Raw genomic sequence first — 27,668 nt, forward strand, 5'->3', positions numbered from 1 at the left:
AAGTAGATCCCATAGTAGCTGCACATTTTCTTATTCTTGGTGCTTTAATTGTTTTTGGTATTAAGAAAAAAAATAAGATGGGCACTACAGACAAATTCAGAGGAAAGAATCAAGAAGTCTCTAGTATTCTCTGCTCTCTGAAGGAAGTTGTCTCGTGAACACAATGTCCCTTTATAATCAGATGGGCATAAAAACTTACTTGCCTAATATTGATTCCAGGTATGTGTTTCATCTTATCAAGTGGGACTTAAATCTAATTAGAAAGTGGTTCCTTCCATGAAGTTCACACCACTGTTGCACCAGTTGGCCTGTCTTTGTTGTAGCTCCCATGGTTCACATCTGCATATGATAAAATAATATTTTTCTTCTCCAGTATATTACACAGCACCTTCAAGTACTATGAAAGCTTGCCAATAGCAATGAAGCTTCCAGATGTGTACCAGCTCGAATTCACCACATTCCATGACTCAAATATGTAGTGTCCTCAATGTATGGTCTTACTGTCAAGTTCTAGAGGATAACCAAGAACAATTACAATAGCCTGTATCATTTGGCAGGGACTTATCTGTGGGAACTTATTAGTGAACAACTCCAAAAGAATTAACCCATTCCTGGCACTTGGCTTTTGATTCTTTGAATTCTGGTGTCTAGTAGGAGTATGAGTGCCCTGTTTTAGTGGTACTTTATATATATATTCTGTATCCTAGTCTGGAGGTACAAGTTTGGCTCCATTCACAATAGTCAGGAAACATAAACAGCCTAGATGTCCATCAACTGATAAATGAATTATCAAAATGAGTATATTTATGCAATAGAATATTATTCAGCTTTTAAGAAAGAAATAAATGATGACATATATAAATTTTCTACAGTAGTAAGCTTCCATATGTCTTTGTCAAGGGGCTTTAATGTTATGTAACTCTCCCCACACTCCCTCCTCTGCCCTACTCGCCACACTCAATTTAATCCTGCATATTCCATTAATTCTTTTTTAGGTTTTATACCAGTGCATTCTAGCTCCCTTACCATGAAAGTCCCTCCCCTTGGCTCCTAAATAATTTTATTACATCTATGTGTATTCCAAATGAAACACACATATATTAAGATTCAATGACTATCCACAGATTAGAGAAAATATTCTATTTCTTTTTCTCAGTCTGGGTAAACTTACACAGAATAATTGTTTCTAGTTTCATCCATTTATCTGTTAATGTCATCATTTATTTTTTCTTAATAGCTGAATAATATTCTATTGCATAAATATACTCATTTTCATAATTCATTTATCAGTTGATGGACATCTAGGCTGTTTATGTTTCCTGACTATTGTGAATAAAGTCAAACTTGTACATCCAGACTAGGATACAGAGTATCCTTTGGATATATATTCCAGGTAGTATAGCTGGATGGTACATTAGAGAAAGCTTTTTGAGAAAGTGCCACACTGATTTCCATAGTGCTTGTACCTATTTGCATTACTGCAAAAAATGAAAAAAAAATGTTACCATCTCCCTACATCCATGCCAGTATTTGTCGTCATTAGTAATTTTGATTCTAGTGATTCTGACAGTATGAGGAAAGATGAGTTCTCAAAGTAATTTCAATTTTCATGTCTCTGATAGCTAAATATGACAAATATTTTTCAGTGTTTCCTAGACATTTGTATTTGATTTTCTGAGAGCTCTCCTTCTAGTTTCACATCCTATTTTAAATACTGTGCTGTTTATTTTCATGATGTTTCATTTTTGAGTTCTTTATATATTCTAGATACTAAAACATTTGTTAGATGTACAGCTGCTAAAAATTATTTCCCCATTATTTAGGCTGACATTAAGCAATGGTGTCTTTTGCTGTACAGAAAGATTGTACATCCATTAGGTCCCAATTATTGTTGGTCTTAATATTTATGCTTTTGGAGTCCTGTTCAGAAAGTTCATTCTTATGCCAATGAATTCAAGCACATCCCCTACTTCCTCTATCAGACTCAGAGTATCACGTCTTGCATTGATGTTTTGCGCATGGTGGGAGATGGGGATCAAGTTTCATTGTTGTGTCTACCCAGTCATTATTTGTTGATGATGCTGTCTTTTCTTCAATATACATTGGTAGATTCTTTGTCAAAAGTCAGGACTGTAGGAGTGTACATTTATACATGGGTCCTCAATTCTACAATTGATTAACACGTTTGTTTTAATGCCAGTACAAAGCTATTTTTAATACTAGAGATTTGTATCATTACTTGCTATCTGGGATAGTGATATCTCTGGTAGCTTTTTTTTATTTTTATTTTACAGGATTGTTTTGGAGATCTTGGGACTTTTAAATTTTCAGAGTTTTTTTTTTTAACTTAAGTGAAGAAGAAATTTGATGATGGATGTGTTGAACTTGTAGATTCCTTTTGATAGAATGGCAATTTTCACCATATTAACTCTACCAATTCACGAGCATGGGAGGTATGCCTGTCTTCTGGTACCTTGTATCTGACGATAGCAAAGAAACCACACATGGGAACTCATAGCAGTTTTGGAAGCATGAACAAAACCAGTGCAAGCCCACGTCAGACCAAATCCCAGCAAGGAGAGAGGAGGTGCGAACATAATCCTATCTCCAGGTGTGCAGGGAAGGGCAATTATGAAATGTTCGAGTAGCCGCTCAGAGAATAAAAGCCAATTTTCTCCAAGAGCACATTATTCAATAAGTTTACCACTACAATGAAAGACCACACATCCAAGAATAACTGAGCAACACAAATTGGTCTTCAAAGGCAAAAAATAAAACAAAAGGAAAGGGCACAAAGTTGAGTGGGGAGGGAAGCAGAATTGGATGTGGGATAATTGGAAGTGGGGGTTGAATATGATTAAAACATATACTAAACTTGAAACTATTAAAAGAATGCATAAATAAATAATAAATTGATGCTTATATCTCTTTTAAAAGAACCTATAGCAAATGTAGTGTTTTGAATAAGAATGGCCCCCAGGCTCATTAGATATTTTAGAGTTAATTAATATTAGAATGCTTGAGCATCAAGGAGTAGGACTATTTGAAAAGGAGTAGGAGGTGTGGCCTTGTTGGAGGAAGTATGTTACTGGGGATGGGCTTTGAGGCTTCAAAAGCCTATGCCAAGCCCAGTCTCCTCTCTCTCTCTCTCTCTCTCTCTCTCTCTCTGTCACCCCCTACCATGTTGGTGGATAAGGATGTAGGTCCAGTACCACACCTGCCTGCCTCCATACTCTCTGCCATGATAATGGACAAAGTCGCTGAAAATGTAAGCAATCACCCAACTAAATTTATAAGAGTTGCCTTGGTCGTGGCACTCTCCACAGCAATAGAACAGTGACTAAGACAACAGATAATCAGGTTAGACTATTTTATAAATTTTAATGAGATTTATTACAAACAAAGATATTTTTTAAAAACTACTTAGTGCAAGATTCTTTGATGATTTTTTGAGAAAATAGATTACAAAATATTTTTTAAAATAAGCCTACCTTTTGCACAGATTTTTCTGAAGGTAACAAGTTGAATTCTATAATAGAGAGAGAAAAATAAGATAGAGAAGAAAGAGTAAAAGTTCACCGTAAATAATTGTCTTATCTCCCTCTTAAAACTGTACCCTGTTACAATAAATCTGCCCTGTGCTTATTTTCACCTAAGAGTAGCTAGGGAATCCTGGGGCTCAGTTGCAGTCAGAAATATTTTCTTCTTATTCTCATTCTGTCTCTCTAGTTCTTAATTTCAAGCACGAATCAATTAATTTTCATCATTGTCTGACATCAATTGTTAAACCAATCATATTCTTAGTTTCTGATGACTTTAATCAAAGGTGATCTTTTTAAGTTTGAAGACTTTCTTGATTATCTCTGCATAGTTGATGTATATTTCTATCTTTACTTAAAGATTTCTGTCTGTTTTTAATCCCCAATGCATTAGTTTCTTCAAAGTAAAGACCCTGGGAGGTGAGAATGACAGTTCTTTTCACATAACAATGCACTACCAAACTTCCTTCTTTGTAAATTCTGCCCACTGCACCGGGGTGAGACATGCCATTAACCTCACTGTCCTCAGCAGGCAGACAAATTCCTCCCGAAATGCATGGTGTCTGCAAAACTGTGCTCCATTACTCACAAGCCTTTCCCCTTGGCTCCTTCACTAACAGCTCCTTTAGGTTCCACACCCAGAACCAGAACCAAACAATCTGCAGTATGATGTTCATTTCACGGCCATTATACTTTGCGTGAACCAGCGATAGAAAATAGGCTAGTGACATTATAACACGTTAGTTAGGTGATTGAGCACTAACATAGATTTTAATATATTTTGTGCAAGTGGCTTAACACATTCAGGAATATGACTGGTAGATATTTAAAGCCAATGAGTAAGGTGAAACCCCAAAGAATAAAATGAAGTATGTCAACAGTTTAGATTCTAGATATTTTTCTACAGAAATAGATTGGTATAAATTTATAAATGATGTATCTTAATTGTGATTACCTTCCTACTGTAAAGAGCAATTTCCGTATATATTGTCTGATGGGATAATGTCTTTCTGTACACTGGGAATATGTGTTTCTCTGATTGGTTGATAAATAAAACTATTTGTCCTATGGCAAGGCAGCTTAGAGGCAGGTAGGAAATTAAAAAGGAGAGACAGGAAGAAGGCAGGAGAGAAGCCAGCCTGCCATCCAGGGAGCAGCATGTAATGACGTACAGGTAAAGCCACAGAAACGTGGTGATTTATAGACTAACAGAAATGGGCTGAGTTTAAATGTAGGAGCTTGTCAGAGGTAGGCCTGAGCTAATGGCTGAGCAGTTTTAATATAAGCCTCTGTGTGTTTAGTTGGGGCCAAGCAGCTTCAGGACGGGCGGTTGAGAGAGATTTGTCCTGACCAAGGGCCAGGTGGGACACAGGAAATCTCTGGCTACAATTGTCAACCGTTTTTCAAGTAAACATCTTCTTCCTATTTTCTTTTAATGAAAATATGTAATTCAATGATCAAAAGCCATAGTCACATTGTATTTCCAATTAGAATCAGATGCATTTGTAGGGTGGTATTTTGTGATAGACTTCCCAGGAAGATGCATCATACGCATCTAGCTATCCCATACAAGGACTCGATAACAGACAAAAATACAGACACCACCAAAGTTCAGATTGGTGAATGAGTGTTTTATTGTGGTTAGAGACATGGATGAAGGATCATTACAGGAGCAGAAATGACTCAAAGAGTGCTGCATCTCTGAAGTCTACCCGAGCAGCTCACAGAAGCTGGAAACCTGGAACACACTGCATAACCTGCAGTCAGCTCAACAGGCTAGAGCTCAATTGGTCCAAGTCCCTTTCTGTTAGCTCACCTGGTCTCTGTTTTTTAGGCTGATTGGCTGCTTTTTGCTTCTTCCAGGCAGCTGTGTGTATCTGAGTGTCTTCTTTGCAGCTTGAATTCTCTCGAAAAGACTCTCAGCAGTCTTTATTGTTCACTCATTGAAGAGAGGGGCCTAGTGAATCCGCTTAGTTTCAGGGACTTCTGCAGGTATTTTGAGTAGTTTACTTTCTGTTCTAAGGAGCTTGCGTGGGAGGTGGAATGTTTCAATCTGGGAGGAAACCTCTATGCAAGAATTGGCAAGATGAAGGTGTCAGAAGCAGACCAGTTCTATTGGGTTTAGAGGCACTACGATGGTAGTTCGAAGAACATCTGTAGGATTATAAAATATTGAAATAACAAATATATGATAGGATCAAAAATATATCTAAATAAATAATTTCTAAGTCATATCTGTCGTGTTGTGTTTTTAATTTTTGCATTCGGTACCAATGCTTCAAATCAGCATCTTTGTTACTTTCTCATTCAAATGTTCTAAAGGTTTTTTTCTTTCAGTGGTTCCCTAAACATCATGTTAATATTTCAGCTTTACATTTAGTGTAGAAAATATGCAACCACAAATTTACAGAATGCCTAAAGAAGAATTTAATTCAAAGTGCTGATTTAAAATAAAAATAAAATGGTATTTTCTAGACTATCCTTTGGTTTTGAAACCTCAGGAAAGCACTGGCAATCCATATTCTGCAAGAAAGGCTAGTGTCTTTTGAGTAATTTATGACTTTCTGTGTGATGGAAAGCCTCATTTTCTAAAAGAAATATCAGAAAGTGAAGGAAAGCACTTTGTACATTATTTCATCATTTTATCAAGAACAAAAAGAATGGTTGAATACTTCCTGTAATTCCACTTTCTTCTTCTGCATACAAAGTAAGTTTCACAAGTTCAAGATTAACAGAGCCTAATTGAAATTCTAAAAGGCAAATATGCAGTGTAATTATCTAGTTTGAAGTCTAACATTTTAAGAGATATTTCTATGTGGGAAAAATGTATTCAGAAGCTTAGTCAAGGCCATATTATAGAAAGAAATGAGCATTGGTTTTTCTAGATATTTTCATGGCCTAAAAATACAGTATTTTATGTTGACTTTGTAACCAAGCTCCATATTTTTTAACAGATGCCATTTCTCTTCTGATTACAATATCCTGTTATGAATTACCTCTGTTGGGAACAAGTAGAGATAGAAAAAAAACTCTTTTCATCAAAGCATAAATCTACACACCTGAAATCCTCTATATTCTGAATACAATAAAAATTATACTTATGCAATAATATATCTTTCCCAATTTGAGAAAACATCAAACCTTTAGAGCAGAAAAACTGAGGTGTTGGGAGACATCGTAAAACCATTAGAGCAGTATATTTATACTTCCAAAGGTAGTATTCTTCTACCCCAATAAAACCTCCTCACATATGTGTGCAGCAATAGAAGCAAGGTAAATTGAATTATCTATAAAATATTGTTTTCCTTATTGTATTGCTGAAAAGATGTTTTAAGCCACAATGCTGTTGAGTAGTACCATCATGTTGCACATAGTAAAACATCTCATTAGACTTGTCAATCACTGATTTAATCACCCCATATGATGGAAGAGCAATTGAATCCTGACAATAATATTATCTTAAGGGCACAAAATGCACTATTAGGCTCTCTGCTGACATCAAGGGTTCACTGAATTGAACAAAGGTCTATTCAAAGACCTTACTGAAAACTCAACCAGCACTTAAGCTCTAGAAATACTGTTACCTTTAAAATACAGTCATTGAAATTAACTTTAATTGATGAATTAGAAATAACAAGGCTCCACAGCTCTTATTCTATAATTTAGGAAATTATGGCCCATATAGATATGCGAAATACCATCAGCGTTTTCTTACCTGATAAGCCTCTCTAGTCTCATCTTCCCCTTTCTGTTCCCTCTCCAGTTTAAGTTCCTCCTCTCCCTCTCCCTCCCATTAACTTTTATTTCGGTCTCATGTGCATACAGACATTCACATCTGTGAGCAGATACTGCAAATGATAAACTTTCCATTTTTGCATGTAAAATTTAATTTTTAAATAGTCATTTGAGACTTAGATGCTGAAATATATCCTAGCAACATAATCATTTCCCATTTCTTAATCTTTCCCATTTCTTAATAATAAAGTTTTTCTCTGTCAATTATTTCATAATACAAGAATAATAAGTAAGTGTAATTTTGCATTCTAAAGTATCACCATCTTTCTAATAGCACTATTTTAAGTATTTCAAGTTCCAATGTCAGGATTATTTTAAAACGTCAAGATCTCAGCCGGCACAATTATTTCTGTAGTTTCTAATATGTTTAGAATAAACAAAGACAAATGTGAATTGGAAAGTATATGAGGGGCTGTAAACATTATTTTAATTCAATCCTTTTGTTTTTAGTTTTTCTCTTAAGAAATATTGGCTGGCAATCCAGATATTATTCTGTAAACCAAACACCTGAATATTGAGTCAATACTCCGAAGAATTAGGAGAGGACCCAGCATGACTAACCAGCTTCTTTACTTCATATATCTCAGGTTCAACTTGGAAAATTCCAATAGGGGGCTCTAACCATCTGGGCTTTCTCTATGTGATATATTGGCACTTAAGTGAGATTAAGTCAAGGACAGGTACAGTTCCTCTTATCAACTGTGACACCTACCTCGTACCTTTCCATGAGGCTAGAATCCTCACAATTAAATGGCTAGGTTCCAGGGAAAATGTCTTTAGCAGGGAGAGCCTACTAAATGCTTTACAGATTTACAGATTAAGTGATTATTATATACTAGTCTATCCTCACTTGTTTTATTTACTAAAAGCTACAAATTTATTCTCTTGAGCTCCTTGTAAGGCAAATGTGAAATAAAATTTTAAGTGTCTTAGAGTCCCTTCTTTCAATGAGACAGACTTTAGAGGGACATTTCTTTTTTTTTTTTTTTTAATTTTTGGTATACAGAAAGAGTCCACCACTCCCAGTTTTCACTTTCTTTTATACTCAAGTTGAGAATATGATCTCTCAACTTCCTGTTCTGGCTGCCACACCTGTCTGCTGCCATGCTTCCCCATCATGATGACTCATATTTCTGGAACTAAAAGCGAAATGAACTCTTCCTTCTGTGAATTGCCTTGGTCATAGTGTTTTTATCACAGCAATAAAAAAGCAATTAAAACAGAAGTCAGTACCAGAGAATGGGTTGTTGCTGTAGTGGACCTGGCTATGTTATGTTTTGGAGGAATATGTAAATCTTTGGAACTTGAACAAAATAACAACAGCAACAAAAATGATTGAAGGCTGAAGTACAGCTTAACAGGACATGTAGTTCAAGCTTAGAACACTTTAATGCTGAGAATATCACAGACTGTACAGGTCTAAATCAAGAATTTTCAGAGTGAAGCAAGATTTTTAAAAGCAACTGAGATAAATTATATGTTTGCGTTATTTTGAATAAGAACTTGGCTGCCTTCTTCCCATGTCCTGATAACTTGCCTGAGGACAAGTTAAACTGTAATGAATCAATTTCTTTGGAATAGGAAATTTCAAGACTGTAAAATATTGAATCTGTGGCAAGGTTATTATTAATAATGCCTATGTAGGTCTATAATGAAAAAAGCAGGTAGGGGGAAAATGTACAATAGAGAGAGAAATGGGGGGGCTCAATGTTTCAATCAAGGCACATGTTAGAAGAGAGGTTGTAATTGTTTTTTTTGTTTGTTTGTTTGTTTTTTGTTTTTGTTTTGTTTTGTTTTGTTTTTATTTTTTGAGACAGGGTTTCTCTGTGTAGCTTTGTGCCTTTCCTGGGACTCACTTGGTAGTCCAGGATGGCCTCGAACTCACAGAGATCCGCCTGGCTCTGCCTCCCGAGTGCTGGGATTAAAGGCAAGCACCACCACCGCCCAGCTGAGAGGTTGTCATTGTTAAGGAGATCAATAACATTAAGGAAAGAAGGCCCTCAGGGAAAGACATCACAGGACTAACTCTGAAAGAGATCATAAGTCACTCCTAGTCCTAGAAAACAACTGAAAAAAAGGGCTTCATTAATGTTATTCAAGGGATTAGGGTCCTCAGCAACCTGCCAACAAACCTTTGGAGTGTTGTCCATATGGTAGTGGCATTACAGACAGGAAGGATTCAAGAGCGAAGAGTTCATAGATTCTTCCTCCATGGTTTCAGAGATCTACTGCTTTTTTTGTGTGAAAGCCCCAACAGGTAAAGAGACTATGATAGGTCATTGCATGACGCTGTGAATGTGAAGCCTGGGTGGCAGTAGAACCCCCAAAGATGTGAAAATACAAGAGCTATAGGTTATAATCCAAGGAGAGTTCTATCAATGACATGGAATCAGCCCAAAGGAGAGATGTGTTTCAGGAAGCAAAGCTGAAAGTGAGGACCCATCTAAGCCCTTGACACCAGACATTGAAGTATATTGAAGGATTTGATGTTTATCAATTGGGTTCTGGGTCTTGCTTTGGACCAGTATTCCCCTTCTACTCTCTTCCCCATACCCTTTTTTTTAATGGTAAAGTATATTCAATGTCATCATATTTTGGCAGTATGAAATTTACTTTATTTTACATGGGAGTTACAAGTAAGAAATTTCTCCAGTTGCAGAAGTTACTTTGAACTTTAAAGATGTTTTAAATGATGTGAAAGACTGTGAGGCAAATAATAACAACAGCAACAACAACAACAATAATAATAATAGCAGTAGTAGTATAGGGCCTTACCCTATTGTTTATGTCACATGCAGAGAGTCCTAGTTTTTTGACTCTAGATCTGGAATCTTTCAGAAAATAGAGGTAAACTGACAGACTATTGTTGAATATGGCATCTACTGCCTATTGATAGAATTTACAGAATATAAGAACAACCTTAAAACATAACAAATATTGACTTATACAAAACACTGTGAAATAATGAGATGTATCATTGGGCAATTGGGAGAACTTGTGATGTCTTGTGTCCAGGAACAAGAAGATTAAAAGTTTAATCACCAAAAACAATGACTACTGGCAGGGCTGATCTTCACTGGAATTCCATTTTGCCACTCTCTGATTTTGAGGGCTGTGGCCAGGAAATCTCAAAGCCGTAGTGTAGATGTAACCAACCTTCTTATTAAATAAGAAACACAGAACCAATGCAAAGAAGAAAGCCAAGAGGTCAGAGCTAAGAGCTAAAACCTTACCCTTCCTCCTGCAGTGGTCCTACCTCTCCGAACTCACTACCCCTGTGTTAATGTCTTTATATAGTGTTCCTGTTCTGCCTTCTCATTGGTTGTAAACCCAACCACATGACCGCCTCATCACGGCCTGTCTGTATAGGCCTCCAGGTTTTCCTTGCTTGGTATTGAGATTAAAGGCATGTGTGTCCAATAATGGCTGTATCCCTGAACACACAGAGACTTACCCAGCTCTGCATACCAAGTGCTGGGATTACAAGTGTACGCCACCGCTGCCCTGCTTTCCTATGGCTTGCTAATAGCTCTGACCCCCGGGCAACTTTATTTATTAACATACAAATAACATTTTAATACAAATAAAATATCACCATACCGTAGGGTGGGAAACAGCCTGGAAGGTTGTCGTGGAGAATAGTCAAAAAGTATAGGCCCTTACAGGAACTTGTTTTCATCCCTGGATGATATTCAAGATTAATTCCCTACAAGTAAGCTGTTTGCTAAGAAGTCACACACACACACACACTGGAAGAGGGAATCAATGCCAACAGATGCTCAATTCACAACACAGAAACACAAGAAACATGAAAAGGCAAGGCAAGAATTTTAAGATACAAAAAGGGGGAAAATCCAGAGAATAATGCAAAAATAAACTGATAAAAATGGTTGCTACAAAGGGAAAAACAAAGAGCAGATGACTGAAGTAAAGAAATCCATAATGAACTTGGAGAGAAAAATGAGAAATATAAATGAAAGTTAGCAAAATGAATGAGTTTATATCAGCAATATAATATGGATGAAAACATGATTAATAAGGAAAAGAGATTCAGTATGGAAACAAATACTCTGAGAAAAATAACCAAACAGATAAGCCACAAATGAAAAACTAAGTGTAATAAATAATGTGGAAGGCATCATAAATACATAAGACAAGTCAGAAAAAATTCTATGTAGAATAGAGAGTTGAGGATATATCTTCAAACTTCAATAAAGAAAAAACATATGTATGTATATATATAATTATGAGCACATCTAATAATTTGGAATGTGATCTTTATCATATTTGCATATGATAATAATCAATTACATAGAAGAGGAATCTGGGATAAATATTTATTGCACAGAGCATAGAAATTTTATTGTCTGAAATAAGAAAATTTCTCAAATCTACTGAGTCAAATCAATATTCAAGTACAAAATACAATTATAACTGCAAATAGACAAGAGAGAAGAAGTTCTCTACAATGCGTGATGCTTAAGTTGCCCAAACTGCAAAACGATATTAGAAGTTCAAAAAGAAATCTGCTATTATTCTGATGATTTTACCTTTATGTTACTTGGTACTTATCCCTTTCAACTTTTGATATTCTTTCATTCTTCAGCATAGCTAGTGTTCTAGCTATCAAATGTGATTTGAGGCTTATTGATCACTTCTTTTTGACCCTTAAAATGTCTCTAAATGTCTAAATGGCCATTTCTTATCCAAGACTAGGGAAATTTTGCACTACAATTTTGTTGAATAGTTTATTACATGCCATTTGCTTAAACTTCTCATACTTTGTCCATGATTTATAGATTTTGCCTTTAAGTAGTGTCCAATAGATCTAATATGTTCTATGTGTGCTTCCTTATAATTTCATCTTTGTCATTTTTCTGAATGTGCTAATTAACCTTTCACCATTCAAACCCTGATATTGTCTTCTTTTCTATCTATTATATTTTTCAGGATTTCTATTGAGTTTCAAATTTTGACTTATTTACCTTTCATTTACAAAATTTTGATTTGATATTTTTCAGTATGTATATATTTTCCATTATGTATTTACTATTTCTAGTATTTACTTAGTCATTTATTTATTTATTTTGAGACAGGCTCTCTCTATGTAGCTCTGGATTTCTTAGAATTAGCTATGTAGAGCACAATGACCTCAAACTCACCTAGATCCGCTTGCCTCTGCAGCTCATGTTCTGGGATTAAAGGCATGTGCCATCATGCCTGGCACCAGTATGTGCTTATTGAATTCCAATACTGTATTCTGAATTGACTTCCATTTCAATCAATTATTATGTTCTCAGGAGCTTATTCACATCCTCTTTGATTTTCTTAATCATTCTTATATTCAGTATTTTGAATTTTCTGTATTTTTAAGTATTTCTTTTTTTAACATTAATTACTTTTGAATTAGTAACTCCTAGAGGAATAATGTTTCCTTGATTTATTCATGTGTCTTTCATTTCTGAGTTGGAAGTTTTTTATATGGGATTTGATTATTGGTTGGATTTTTGAAAGTCATTTTTATTCTTTTAATGGAAATACATGTGCTGTGGGATAATTCTTTTGTATACTGGTTTAATAAAACACTGATTGGCCAGTAGCCAGGCAGGAAGTATAGGCAGGATAAACAGACAAGGAGAATTCTGGGAAGAGGTCGGCTGAGAAAGGAGATACCAACCTGCAGTCCAGGGAGCAGCATGTAAAATGGCACACAGGTAAAACCATGAACACATGGTGACATATTGATTAACAGAAATGGGCTGAGTTTAAGTGTAAAATCTAATCAGTAGTAAGCCTGAACTAACAGCTAAGCAGTTTTAACTAATATAAGCCTCTGTGTGTTTACTTGGGTCTGAATGGCTGCCAGACTGTGGGTGAGAGATTTGTCCCGACTACGGACCAGCCAGGACACAGAGAGATTTCTACTACGTACATGCAATGTTGAAGAAACCACAAGAAGACTCAAAGATGAAATTCACAAATCAATTCAATAGATGGAGACAAGGCTTTGGAGACAATTCATTCAGTATCTTAAGTTCTGAAGAGATTTTGAATAGAAGGAAAGTAGTGTAACATTGTAAAGGCTATATAAGACAAATATATAGTTAACATTATACTTACTGGGAGGAAAACCCGAAGTAGTTTTATAAAACTCAGTAATGAAACAATTGTGTCCATTTTCTCAATCATTACTCAACATGATTCTTTACTTCTTAGCAAGAGCAATAAGACTAGAGAAGAAAATAAAGTGAACGCAAATAGGAAATAAAGAAGTATAAGCTTCCATATTTACAGATGATATGATACTGTACATAAAAACCCTAATGACTTCTCCATCAGAAAACTTGTACTTTGCAAAAACTTTCAGAAAAGTAGCTGGATGCAAACTTATGTGCGTATGCATTCACGCATGTGTGTGTGTGTGTGTGTGTGTGTGTGTGTGTGTGTGTGTGTGTGTATCTCCTATACTCTAATAACTAGCATTCTCTGAGAATCTCAGGGAAAAAGACTTAGTAACAAGCCTAACCAAAGAGATGAAAGACCTAAAAGGAAAATCTTATAACCCTGAAGAAAGAAATGAAGGAGACACCAAAAGATGGAAAGAACTTTCATGTCCATAGATTACAAAATTAATGTACTGAAAATATGAATATTACCTAAAGCTTTGTATATGTATGATAACATAATTAAAGTCCAATTACAATCTTCTAATACATAGAAAAGCACATGCACAAAAGACCCCAGATAGCTAATAACCCTGAGCAAATGTCTAAAGTTACCATGTGGAGCCTTGTAACCAAAATATCATGATATTGGTACAAAAACAGACATTCAGATCAGTGAACTAAGATAGAAGAGTCAGGATTAAACCTATGTAGTTATAAATATCTGATTTTGGGCCAATATGCTGCATTTGTTACTTTTCTTATTCCTGCATGACAACACTTGAACAGAAGCAATGCAAGTGAGGAAGAATTCATTTGGGTTTCCAGTTCAAGGGAATGCATTACATCATAGCAAGGAAGGCATGGTAGCAGGAGTGGGGAGGAAGTTGGTCACATCACAACCCTAATCAGGAAGCAGAAAGAAAACAGAGTAGGGCTAGATTTCCCAAGCCTACCAAGTGATCTATTTTCTCACCTTCTAAAAATTTCACAACCTTTCTAAAGAGTGTAACCTTCTGGGGACCAAGTATTTAAATATATGAGCCTATGGAAGACTTTTCATATTAAAAAAAAATTCTGTCCCTGGGTTTCTGAGACATATGTCCATCCTATGGTTCAATATGCATTCATTCTAACTTCCTGTGTCCCTGTAGTCCTTACTAGTTTCAATGCTGTTCAAAAGTACAAAGTTCACAGGTGACGGTGAGTTAGATTAATAGATAAACAAATCTGCCCCCATGCCTCACAAACTGAGTTTAATCCCCAGAATCCATATGGTACAGTCCAATTTTCTTTGTGCACATTTCCATATGTAATTAGTTTTGAACTAGGAATCCCCAGAATCCACATAGTAGAACTCTTGATAGTTGTACTCTGAGTTTCACAGTTATGCAATGGCATGATGTACCCCTAAAAAAAAATTAATAAATAAATATAAAAAATTCTAAAGTAAAAATTACAATTTACCTGAGATTCAAAGAAATATCTTCACTGTAAGCCTTAATTATATGAAAACAAAGAAACGGATAAATAAACCACAATTTCCAAAGTTTTGGTACACAGTGGCAGGTAAATATCAACATTCTGAGGCCTGAAGCAAGACTGAAGCCCACATGTGGAAACATCAAATCCTGCTTCTTTATAGACAACATGTCAGAGTTTAGGTGGGATGGTCTATCCTCCAAAGATATTTGATACTCCTCCCCTTCTACTCTGACACTCAGAGTAGACATAGCCTCTTCTTAGGTTGCCTCTGTTGTGGGCATGCAGCTTTCTTTGGTGACTTAGGTAGGCTTCACTTTCACAGCATCATACAGAGATCTCCTGAGACCACTGGACAGAGACTCCAACCCTGTCACTCATTACTTGACCTCACAAATTTTAAGGGTCTGAAATGAAAAAATTTCACGAATGTTCCTTGCATCATTCATCCCTGCAAAAATCATTATCCTGTGGACCATGGTACCAAGTTCTGCTGCCAGCTCAGAACAGTGCTACCCCTTTGGACTGAAGTTCAATTCTCTTGTGCATATTTGCCTATGCAATTTTGAACCAGGAATACCTGTAGCTGCATTATTAGTTTAAGCTCTCGCTTTCAATTGAATTTACATTACACAAGATTTCATTCATTCAGTGCATGGGATCTTTTCCTTAATGTCTCTATTACCAAAGGGAAGACTAAGGCTTCTCTTTAATTGTGTTAATATTGTTAATAATCATTGATGTCCTGTTGCCTATATTCTTCTTATCTGAAACTTTAAGCTTATGCAAGCACATTTTCTTGTCAAACTTTACATTTTTCATGTCATTTTGCTCTATTCTTTTCTCTTTTTCACTGTAGTTCTAAATGAGAGTGATAAGGACAGGGAATAGGATTTTTCTGGGAAATTTAGGGGCAGAGATCATGAAAAATGAACACTTGTCCCTGACTAGAAACAGGAAATATCATTGGTTGTTTTGATCAGAGGCCAGAAATGCCAGAAAGGAGCACTGGTTCTCTTATGTGAGAACCCTGCTGTAGACTGTACATGAGTGTGGCCCCAAAATGTCAGTATAAACACCAGTTCCTTTTGGTAAACAGCTTTGAGATAGGAACACTAGATTATCATGATGAAACCAAACCCCTAAAGTATTTTGGTGAGTCTTGACCAGGATGGAAATGTTACAGTAATATTGGAGGCCAAAAAAGATGGAGATCAGTACTCTGTTTCATATTAAGAAAAGACATTTATTCCTAGTTAAACAAATGAAATTTATTCTGGTACTGGATGGTGATACATATACACTATGATCTGCTCTAAAAATTAGAAAGCTGTATATTATGGTCTCCTTTAAGTGTTAATTCAAAGACGGTTGTCAGTTATTTGACCAATAGACCACATATCAGAGTATCTGAAAACCATGCTAAAGAGATGAGATTAATAATTATCTCTTTGAAGAGATAATGTACTATTCTTGCAAGGCTTTCATTGGGTGGCATTGTTCATCCTCCACCATGTGAGCAGCCTGTTTTCTGGGCTAAGACCTTCCTTTTCCTTCTCTTTGTCTTTATCTATTGGGTATTGGACAAAGGTTGGGCTTATTTTTCTGGACACACTGGGATTTCTTCCACTTTTCTCAGATGATGCCTAACCTCTCACCATGAGGTTACCTACACATGTCATAGGTTTCTCTTTTCCTTTTCTCCTTCTTCTTGTGGGCTGTTAATATTTACAGTTTGCCTATCTTGTCTTTTTTCTCTTGATTATTAATAAAATTGTCCTTTTGAGCCTGTTTTTCAATGCTTAATTAATGAGACTAAACCCAAAAAAGAAATCCCAGTTTCCCAAGGATTAAGGGTACCATAATAATATGGTAACCATGACACAGCCTAAGCACCACCCTATTTTGACATTTCCCCACCAAACAAATGAGTCCTTTAATCCTGTCAGAAGCTTTCAAGGACAAGGACACAATGCAGCCAGATGCATTGCCATGATCTTTAGCCCAATTTCTGCTGCAGTTTTTCCCCCTCCGAAATCTATCTTCTATTGTCTATGTTTCATTCTTCCTTCTGATTCTCAAAACTCCTAACTTGTAGACAAATTTCTAGAAAATTTTATTAAATAAGAAACACAGAACCAAATACAGGGGTGAAAGCCATAGAGTTCAGAGAAATAGTGAGAGCCACCAGCTAATCTTAGCTCACCTCACCACCGTAGCTTCCCAAGAGAACAAATTCTTCCTGTCTAACCTGCGCCTTTATTGCCTTGTTGTTCTGTCTTCTTATTGGCTCTTAGCCCAGCCACCTCACTTCCTAGTCACTGCCTGTCTGTACAGACCTCCAGGTCTCTGTGGTTGGTACTGGGATTAAAGGTGTGTGTCAACATGCTTGGTTGTGTCCTTGAACACACAGAGACTGCCTGACATGTGGTTCGATTAAGGGCATGTGATACCACTGCCTGACTTTCATTTATGGCTGGCTATCTATGTCCTCTGATCTCCAGGCAAATTTTATTTATTAACGTACAAATAAAATATCACGACACTAGCCAATAACTATTTAGCTCTGGTTACAGTGCATTAAGCCTTTTCCAGCTCATAGTTCCAAACAATTTGACATTCTTCCTAAAAATCAGTACCAAAGGTCTAAACCACATAGTATGTATTATTTCAGTAGTGACCCCATTTTTCTGAAATATTTTCTTGTATTAGTTACTCTTGTAATTGCTGTGACAAAATCTCTAATAAAATCAAGTTTAAAAAGGAAGTGATTATTTTGCTTTACAGCTCAAGAGGGTACAGCCAATCATGGTAGGAAGGACATGGGAGCAGTAAGAGGAGGAATTTGGTCCCATTCTATTAATACTCTGAATGCAGAGAGTGAATAGGATGTGGGGCTATAAAACTTCAAAGTCTGACTCCACTCTGTGACAAACTTTCTCCACTGAGTCTCTACTCCACAAAGCTTACACAATTTTTCTAAACAGTACAACCAGGTGAGGATCATATGTTGAAACACATTAGCTTATGGGGGAAATATTTCACATTTAAAACATAATGGTTACAAAAAATATACATTAAAAAACAATTTTAAAAACTATGCTGGAAAAACATGTTCAAGAATGAAGCTTGATCCATATCTCTCACCTGGCATCAAAAGGAAATAAAAATGGATCAAAACCCTTAATATAAGACTTGACAGAGAACAAAATTATTTATATATATATATATATATATATATATCTGTGTGTATACATTAACATATATGTGCATATATACATGTGGGTATATATTCATTATATATGTATATGTATATATATACATATATATGGCAAGGAGTTTAAGATATGGGAGTAGGCAAAGACTTTCTGTAAAGGATTCAAACAGTTGAAAAAAATATTGTCAAATTGAATTATATGGATCCTAAGTGAGTAGATAAAAACTGCTCCCAAAAGTCACTCTGACTATTACATGAAAAGTCTACTCAAAGGATTGGGCTACCTCCCTATGAGTTGTTTGTCATGGTGTCTGTCCCTGAGGTCCTCCCCTCAAAGAAATAAGATTGACAATTGTCACTGCTGTTACCTGCTAAGCAAAACTAGATATTAAGACCACATTCATACCTCTGAAGGTACCACACACTCTGGTTACAAGACACAAAGGAACAGAGCTGAAATTATAGCATCAGAAGTTATAATGTAGATTGCTGGGGAAGAATTATTACCAGTGGTCCTACTCAGCCATGGATCCTGGGTATAAAACTACTGACTAAGCTATGCCTATTCATGAAATACTGGAAAGTCTGATACAAGAGTAACCAACTACTTTCTGATTAGATTTGATGTCCATTCTGCAAGATGGAAACCAAGTCTATTTGCTATAAATCTGGTTAAAAGCCTGTTTTATGCTTCTATCCCAATAACAGGTGCTCAGTCTTCTGTCAGAGATCAGGCCTCAACTGCAATTTTCTGAGACTGAGCAAGCAGTTTCTGAAAGAGCCACAAACAAAGGACAATCAGTCTCTAGCACCTCTTACAGCGAGGACAAGGAAGCCTGGTATGTACAGTTCCAGGATTGAGCCATAGTCAACAGACAACCAAATAAGGACAAAGCTTGGGACTTGTCCAGGCCTGGCCCAAAATGGAAACCTGTAGCCCTAATCAGCACCTGACTAGCCCTAGCCAATGAGAACTTACTAATATGATTGCCACTTGCTTGAGCCAATTGTATCTAAGATGACATAACTGCCTTAGGAACTTCCCTTTAGCTGTGCTTAAAAGAAGCCTGTGAGCTTCTCTTGGGTCATCGACATTTTGCCTTTTGCATAGAATGGTCAACCTCAGCATGCTAGACTCTTTCTTAAGATAATAAACACTCTTGCTGATTGCATACATGGATAGTGGTCTTTTGTGGGACTTCTCCAGGACCCTAACATACATAATATATTTCAAGCAATTTCACAACCACTCCCTGTTACTCTCTCTTGTTAACCTTCTATTCCCATTGGTCCTCTTCCTCTCCTTTGATGTTTTTCTGTAGGCTTAGTGGATTCGTATGAATCTACTAATATTTTAATTATTGTCTGCTGTCCCACAGCTCCTCAGTCAGTACCCTGCTGGCCAGTAAGGCTGCAGCAGCCTGATGGGGCTTCTAGTCCTATGGCCCTAGCTCTGCTGTGTCCATGATATGTAGGTTTAAATTAAGTCTCTATTGTTATATTTATCAATAAGACTCAGGAGTCAAAGGCTGATGTGAAAACCTGCTAACTTAGTGAGGCTGAGTAGCAACTAGCTGGCTTTGCTATTTTGCTGGAGACACCACAAGAGACAAGTAAGTCTCTTCCCTCATCCCAGAACCAGGAGAGCTCAAACTCTAGTCCCTGCTCTTTCCTTCCTGTGTATCTTCTATCCAAATTGCTGGCTTCTCTATGGCTAATTCAGGTCAGCTAGTCACTGTCTCAAGGTATAACTTTATTGGGCAGTGGCGGGCATATCAAAGTGCTACCAAAATATCCCACAATACTCCTCAACTGCCTCCTTCCTTCAACTTCTGAACTTGTGTGTGTGTGTGTGTACATGAGTGTGTCAATAAGTTTCACCAGAGTTGTTTACAAGAGCATAAATGCATGAATGAGGGTTTGTTTACTAGTAGGTGCCTTATCAATGGCTACAGCACTTGAAGAAAATGTCTATCTCCCTCTTTTTCCCATCAATTATTCACTGCATATAAATATTCAATGGTGGGTGGAGCCATAGGGGCTCCTCTTGCTTCCTTGTCAGGGTACTGGCAGGCTCACTACAGACCCTGTGTAGGTAATCATAGAAGTTGTTAATTTAAGACTCCATCAGCCATGCCATGGCCAGAAGTTAGTGTTCCATATCACTCCTACTTTCCTACATTTCTTACTTTATTTCTGCCCCTTTCCTTGAGTGGTGGAGAGTGGAATATAGATGTCTCATATACAGATCAACATTCCACAATCTCCTAATCTCACCACTTTGACCAATTATGCATTGACACTTCACCACTGCAAACAAAGAAGAAAAAAAAGAAAGAAAGATAAGAAGGATCCATTTCACTTCTCTCAGTCAATACATCACAGACATATGTCTAACTCAGAATTAATCAGCAAAAGCCAAAACAAGAAATCAGCCTATGATGAAAGGATTGCCGAATATATACACAATGGAGTTTCATTCAGCTATCCAACGAATGAAATTATGTCATTTGCATATAAATTGCAGAGACTGAAGATCATTATATCAAGGAAAAATAAGCTAGACTCAAATCCTCATATGGAAAATCTAGTTTTGAATATAAACAGGTAACTATGTGAGTGAATGAAAGTGCATATATATGATATACAAGTAGAAGAGGGACTACCAGTGGAGAGAAAAGAGAAAAGGAGGGGGAGGAAAAGAGTGGATAAATGATGAATAAAGACAATATCGCATATTTCTCTTAACCAGAATCTAAATTTAAAGGAAATCACACACACACACACATGCACATGTGAAATAAAAGCAAAAGAGGGACTCTCTGAGGGCTGGGTAGGAGAAGGTACTGTGGATAAAAACAAATACAATACAGTGTTAAACATGTATGAAAATTGCAGTGTAAAGGCAATTATTTTGTTCTGCCTAATTATGTGTGCACCTGGGCTTTTGAGCTTATTCACGGCTGTTATTACCATGACCATGCCATTCTCGTGCCAAGCAAGCTAGTTCCATGGTATCCTTTGGTAAAGTCTGTACTTTGTCAAATGGCCAAATATTTTATGCCTAGTTGTTTCACCCACTGGCATTTTTTATGTTTGTTTCCTTGTAACAGAATTAGCCTGGGCAGAAATCCTGATTTGAGAATGGTACAATTGCTAAGGGTCCCATTATTCTCTACAAAGCAAAGGTTTAGCTCTTAGTCAACCACCAGGCGAGGGAAAGCTGAGGGTGAAAGAAATAGTGGAGGAAGGGCAGCATTGTCTTCCCCAACTGCTCCACATTAAGTTGCCTTGATAGGGGTTGTAGTTCTTTCTGTTAACTGCCCCCCCACAACTTGCCCCAGGCAAAAAGGCCCATGGGAACCATGATAGAGTTGATAGCAGAACAAGAGTGAATCTCGGAAGGGAATACACTGGATTATGATGTCTAAGACTAGTGACCTAAATTTTCTGTGACAGGGAGAATTGATGGATGATGGCAGCACCTCATTCTGAAGCTTCTACCATGTTCACATGGCAGTCTTGATTCCCATAGAACAGATATACTTCACAGACTACTCCAGCACATAGTACTACCTGAGTCTATTCTTGTCTCTGTATCTGCTCCCCAAATGCACAAGGTGACGTCTACACTGCAATACAACAGCTCTTCCGCTCTGACATTCTTACTCTCTCTACCTCACAGATATTTCAACCTTTATGTTTGTCCAGTTTAACTCTGCCTTGATATTTGCTTCTCACAGGACATGCATTCACTCACTGGAAATTAGTTATTACCTTTAAAGGCAGGGAATCTTGCCTCTTTAACATTGCGTCTAAATTCTGCCCAAATTTAAATAAGGCCTTCTGTGGCTCCTTCATCTCTATTTTTGCCATACAGTATGTAGCTAAAGGAAAGCAAATGACATTTTCAATGTTTGCCCGGAAATTTTCTTAAACAGATTTGTTGCTTCCTTCATCAGCTACTGTGTCTAATTTTTCATGTCCGGTTGGAAGTATCAGGTGCCATTGGTATTTAGCTCTCCATCACTGCTTAAAAAGAATCTGAATTAACCCAGTGTCCAATCAGAGCTTCTTCTCTGTTTTTTTTAAGCCTGTATTGAAACCTCTGCAGGCAAGGCCATAGAGTATCTGCTGAAGAGTGAATTCCAAATCAAATAACAACGTACTTTAGATATTTGCATACTGATGTAGATTTTTTTCTTATCCTCTTCATTTTTGTTTAATGTATTCATCTACTTCACTCCCTGTTAAGTACTCTGGATGACTAATAATTTATCTCTAACTGAGCACATTAGAAAACTCATGCTCATGCAATCACTTCTGTCCCACCTTCATGTTTAAAGATGTTTGCAAATAGATTGAGTTTCAGGGATAAGAGCACATAGACCCTGTAGCTTGAAAAATGCACAACAAATATGCGTCATTTACTCAAACTTCTCTCGATGTTATATATGAACTAACCAGTTTAAAATGTGTAAGTGTAATATGATTAAAAATACATAAAGCTAAGATTCTAACAACCTAGGGTATTTTTTTTTCAAAAATTGTAAGACTTGTAACTGAAGCCATTGATCTTTCCTGTACATAGACTTTCTCCTGTAGTTTCCTATGCTCTTTTTCAGAGTCATAGAACAATTCTTGTTGAAACTAAATTATGTCATGAAGAGAGCTGATGAGCCCACAGACACTTATATTTTCTATCAGCTCAAGTTTAAAATTTCTAAACTTCTTGTCTCCTCATTGTTCTCAGCATCTTTTCTCTTCCAGGGTCTCATTGTCCCTGTTTCTTTGTAAAGCCCATGTCCTCATCATTTGTGTATTCCAATCAACCAAACCCTCACATTTACCATAACAAGTGGGAAAATGCTTAAGGTTTCCCAAATACTATCGCAGCCATAATCTCACAGATCCCTCCCAAATTCTAGGTCTTCCACATCACATGTGACCTTTTACTGTATGCCCTGTTAGACATAGGAGAGTGAGACTAAGATTCCTATTTATTTTATGTTGTGTGAAATATATTTCTAGTTGACTCTTTAGTTCTGGGTTTTTTTGTTTTTTGTGCCTTCATTATTATTTTACTTTCTCTGGTTCATGGTGCTAATTTTTCCTCAACTGGTTTGTCATTGGTGATTATGTATTTTGGGGGGGGGACGAAATTCTCTTCTGTATGCTTTGGATGTGACAATCTCCATTGTGAACTCTGGCTTAGTATGTGGGTCCTGAGCTTATTGCTGTTGCAGTAAACTTTGTTTGAAAATCTTTTATTCAAACCCTTTCACACGTTTACTGTTGCTGAGACATGCTTTACCTTTCTTAACTTTGTTCTCAGTTATATCTATATTAACCAGTTTTTATGTTTCTTTTTTTATACACTATAGATTTAAAAAGGAAGATATTTATTTTATAATAAAATATTCCACTATATTTTATGTTGTATCATAAACAATCAAGAAGAAACATCATTTCATCATTTGGTTGCACAATAACAAAACAAACAAACAAACAAGCAAAAACTATCTTAAAGGTAATGTGAACTTAATTAGTTTGTTGAATGACGTAACTCAATCCCTGAGCTCAAATTTACAGTTTAATTCTGACAGGATATTGAGAATATAATTTTATTTATTTTATTTATTTTATTTTATTTATTTATTTATTTATTTATTTATTTATTTATTTTGGTTTTTCAAGACAGGGTTTCTCTGTGTAGCTTTGCGCCTTTCCTGGGACTCACTTGGTAGTCCAGGCTGGCCTCGAACTCACAGAGATCCGCCTGGCTCTGCCTCCCGAGTGCTGGGATTAAAGGCGTGTGCCACCACCGCCTGGCGAGAATATAATTTTAAAGTGGAAGGAACTCTAGCATCTCTCCTAGCAAATACTCATACTTTGAGAGAGATACAGGGATTAGGATTCATTTCAGAGGAATGAATGCTTGGTTTTAGGAGCAATCTCACTTTCTGTGGCTATTTCAGTTCACCCTATTTTTTCTCCCACATTAAAAAAAAAATACTTATTCAATTATTAGTGCCTTTCAAGTATTGTCATGGTATATATTTGTAAGAATAAATATAATACAATTCTTTAATAATAATAAAAAAGCATCTAGGCGTTGAGTGTTAAAACAGTGGCATATATCATACCTCTTGTTTTCAAGGAGGCCAGTATGCCAGAACAGATGGTGTCACAGTGAAGTACAAAATGATGCTGAAATGGAGGCAATGAAGGCAGATCGTGCAGAAAATCTTAAGCCAATTGTGAAGATCTGTTTTTTTACCTCCTCCAGAAACAGTGGATTTGAGTGAAGGAGTGACATTATTTTAGTATCTTAGCAGCACCATATGATGTATTAGCCTTCCACAGAGGCGTTTGTTAGGAACAGCAGAACTGGTTACCAACTCAGATGTCATTGCAATTATATAGATATGAGATGATGATGATCTGGTCCAGGAGCAACTGTGACAATGTGGTCAGATTCTGAGCCAACTTGTACGTGCTAGATTAAACGCAAAAAAAAAGGACCTCTTTTTCCAATCTTCCATAATCCATGCAAGTTTTATTGAACAAAACCACAAAAACAAAATGAAGAGATTTCTAAAATCTGCAAAAAAAAAAAAAATGGGATTTCTCAATGCCCCCCCTCCTTTTTTTTTAGAAGAACATTTGATTCTTTAGACATTTATTCTATGGGGACTTGTTGTAGGATAGGGAATTCAGATGATATGCTGTCCCTGTGTCTCTTTGCAGTGGTCGTCATTTCCTGTATCTACAATCACTGCAGCAGTCACTCTCCAATTTTTGGTTTTAGAATTGTCTTAGGGTTTCTATTGATATGAAGAGACACTATGACCATAGCAGCTCTTATAAAGGAAAACGTTTAACTGGGGTTGGCTTATAGTTTCAGAGGTTTAGACCCATTATCCTCATGGAAGGAAACAGTGGCATGCAGGCAGACATGGTGCTGGAGAAGTCGCCGAGAGTTCTACATCTTGATCTGCAGGTAACAGGAAATGAGCTGAGACACACTTCCTCCAACAAGGCCACACCTATTCCAACAGGGCCACGCCCCCTACTAGGACCACTCTCTATGAACCTACAGGGGCCAATTACATTCAAACTACCACTTCTTGCTGATGTAGAAATTATTGAGATCTCTAAGTCCAGTCAGAAATCAGAAAACACACAATAATAATTTAAGTAGAGAGAATTTAATATAAAGAAATATTTCAAAATAATCAAAGGCAGTAACTCTGAGGAAAAAATATTCAGCAGGACTCAAGGAGAGCCCCAAGGGAGGACTCACAAAGGATTCAAAGTTTCCAGAAGAAGGTCTAGATAGCAGCTCACTGTATACTAGAGACCTTCTTTTGAGCTTTCTTGGATTAAGCAAGTCCAAGGAGAGTAATAAAGAACCTGGGTGAATGTCAAGTTGAAGCTAAAAGCCATTAGAAAGAATCAGTGCACCATACCAGGCACATGACTGATACACAGCATCCTTATGTGGGATGTTCCCCGGAGTGAGCCTGGGTACAGTGGGACTAAAGTGGTCTGCTGATGTGGGTAAGTTGAAGCTGAAAGGAGGATGTGAAGAATAGTGCAGATTCTGCAGTGTGGGTTAGATTGACACTGTAATGTTAGAGACCATAAAGTGCCTCTTGGAAAGCTTAGAAGTGCACATTCTCACAGAACTTCAAGGTAAGGGTCTAGTTTCATTTTAGTTGCCGTGATAAAAACATAATGACAAAAACAAACAAACAAACAACACCAAGTGATTACCCTCATATCAATCATACCACTCTATCATCAATAGACACACTTTACCTGACAGGCCAGTATTACAGCATGCAAGGTCCACCACTGGGTAAGACCATCAATGCCTTTTTCCTCTACTAAATGCCAGCATACACCCTGTAGTGCTATTAAAGCTAGCCAGCAGAGAGTGTGTTATTATTTTTCTAAATAGTCCTGTTGTCAATATGCTTTCTAAATATTTATGTTTGTAAACATAGATTTGTGCTGCTCTCAACAGTCCACAGAGAAGCTTCTTCTGCCAGTTTGTGATGCTTCATGCAGAGACTCATAACTGTTCAAAGTGCTGAAAATAAGTTAATGTGAGCACTCAACCATAGGTAGGACATTTATATCAAGCCCTCTTCCCTGCATTCAAAGTGCAGGGAAAATTGTGGAAAGGGGTACAGAAAGAGTATGCAGCTGGAGGCTGAGGAGAAGTACTATGAAATGCTGCTTACTAGACAGACATTAACGTTGCATATTAACTCATAGCATCTGTGATTGCTTTCACAAGTCCTGCGCAAGATCAAGCTAGTCACAAATTCCAACATGGATAGGGGGAGGTTTGCTAAGCTCTCACCCCTGGCTGAAGAGATATTGGTACTTGATGACTGCTCAGGGGCTGGGGGACAATTTTCTTTGTGTGACCACAGTGGATAGCTCCATGCCCTTGTGTGCATTTAAATGGCACAAATTAGATTCAGTAGGTTATTACAGAAAAAAGAAAAGAAGACATAAATTTGGAAAGAGATGTTTGGGAGGAACCTCGGAGAAATTGGAGAGGGGGACTAGAGTGCTGGATTATAAAAATTCATTGTTTACAGATACATGTATGGAATTTTTACATAATAAGTAAACATTATTTTAAAATGGTAAGAATACTGCAACTGTTTTACAATTTTGTTGATACATGATATAAGAAAAGAAAATTTGAGTTTTAATACATCACAAAAATTATTTTGGTTATGATATGTTGAGAACTAATTAAACTTATGCTTAAGATGAGAACTTAAAATGAGAAGAACATTTCATGACTTTTGCATATAATTGGGTAATATTTTTTGATATAATTTCAAAAATTGACTCATGGTCATTTTTGGCTACACAGTGACATATGAAACCATACAAATATGCTTTCCATTCTGTAGCTCACTAGCATCCACTACTTAAACTGTGGTGAATGCACATTTAATTCATACATTATTTGATAATAATATATTGGTGAATTGGAAAATATTCACGGTTTATGAAGTCATAACAAATTTTGATACATTTCCTTACACATTACAATGAGATTGCATTCTGATGGTCTCAACAGAAAAAATGGTTAAAACCATTTTTAAGCTGACAGGATCAATACCAGATAAAAGTTTCTAAATGCTCATTTTAAGTTTGAAATTCAAAATTTCCCTTGATGGCATGTATTATCAGTTGAAACATATTACTTACTTGTGGTAGGAAATATTTGACAACTACCCAAATAAAATTTATTAATATGTTATCATTTTGTAATTGTTTCATGTAGATTGTGTTCCATAATAAATATTTGTAATGTGACCATCCAAGGCCTTTTCCTTTAGGCTACTATTGTACTTTAATTTACACACATATTTTATTCATACCTTACATTTTGCCACAAGAATGTTATAAATATTACAATATTCTTTTTTGTTTGTT

This window comes from Peromyscus eremicus, chromosome 4, assembly GCF_949786415.1.
Source record: "Peromyscus eremicus chromosome 4, PerEre_H2_v1, whole genome shotgun sequence".
Classification (NCBI taxonomy): domain Eukaryota; kingdom Metazoa; phylum Chordata; class Mammalia; order Rodentia; family Cricetidae; genus Peromyscus; species Peromyscus eremicus.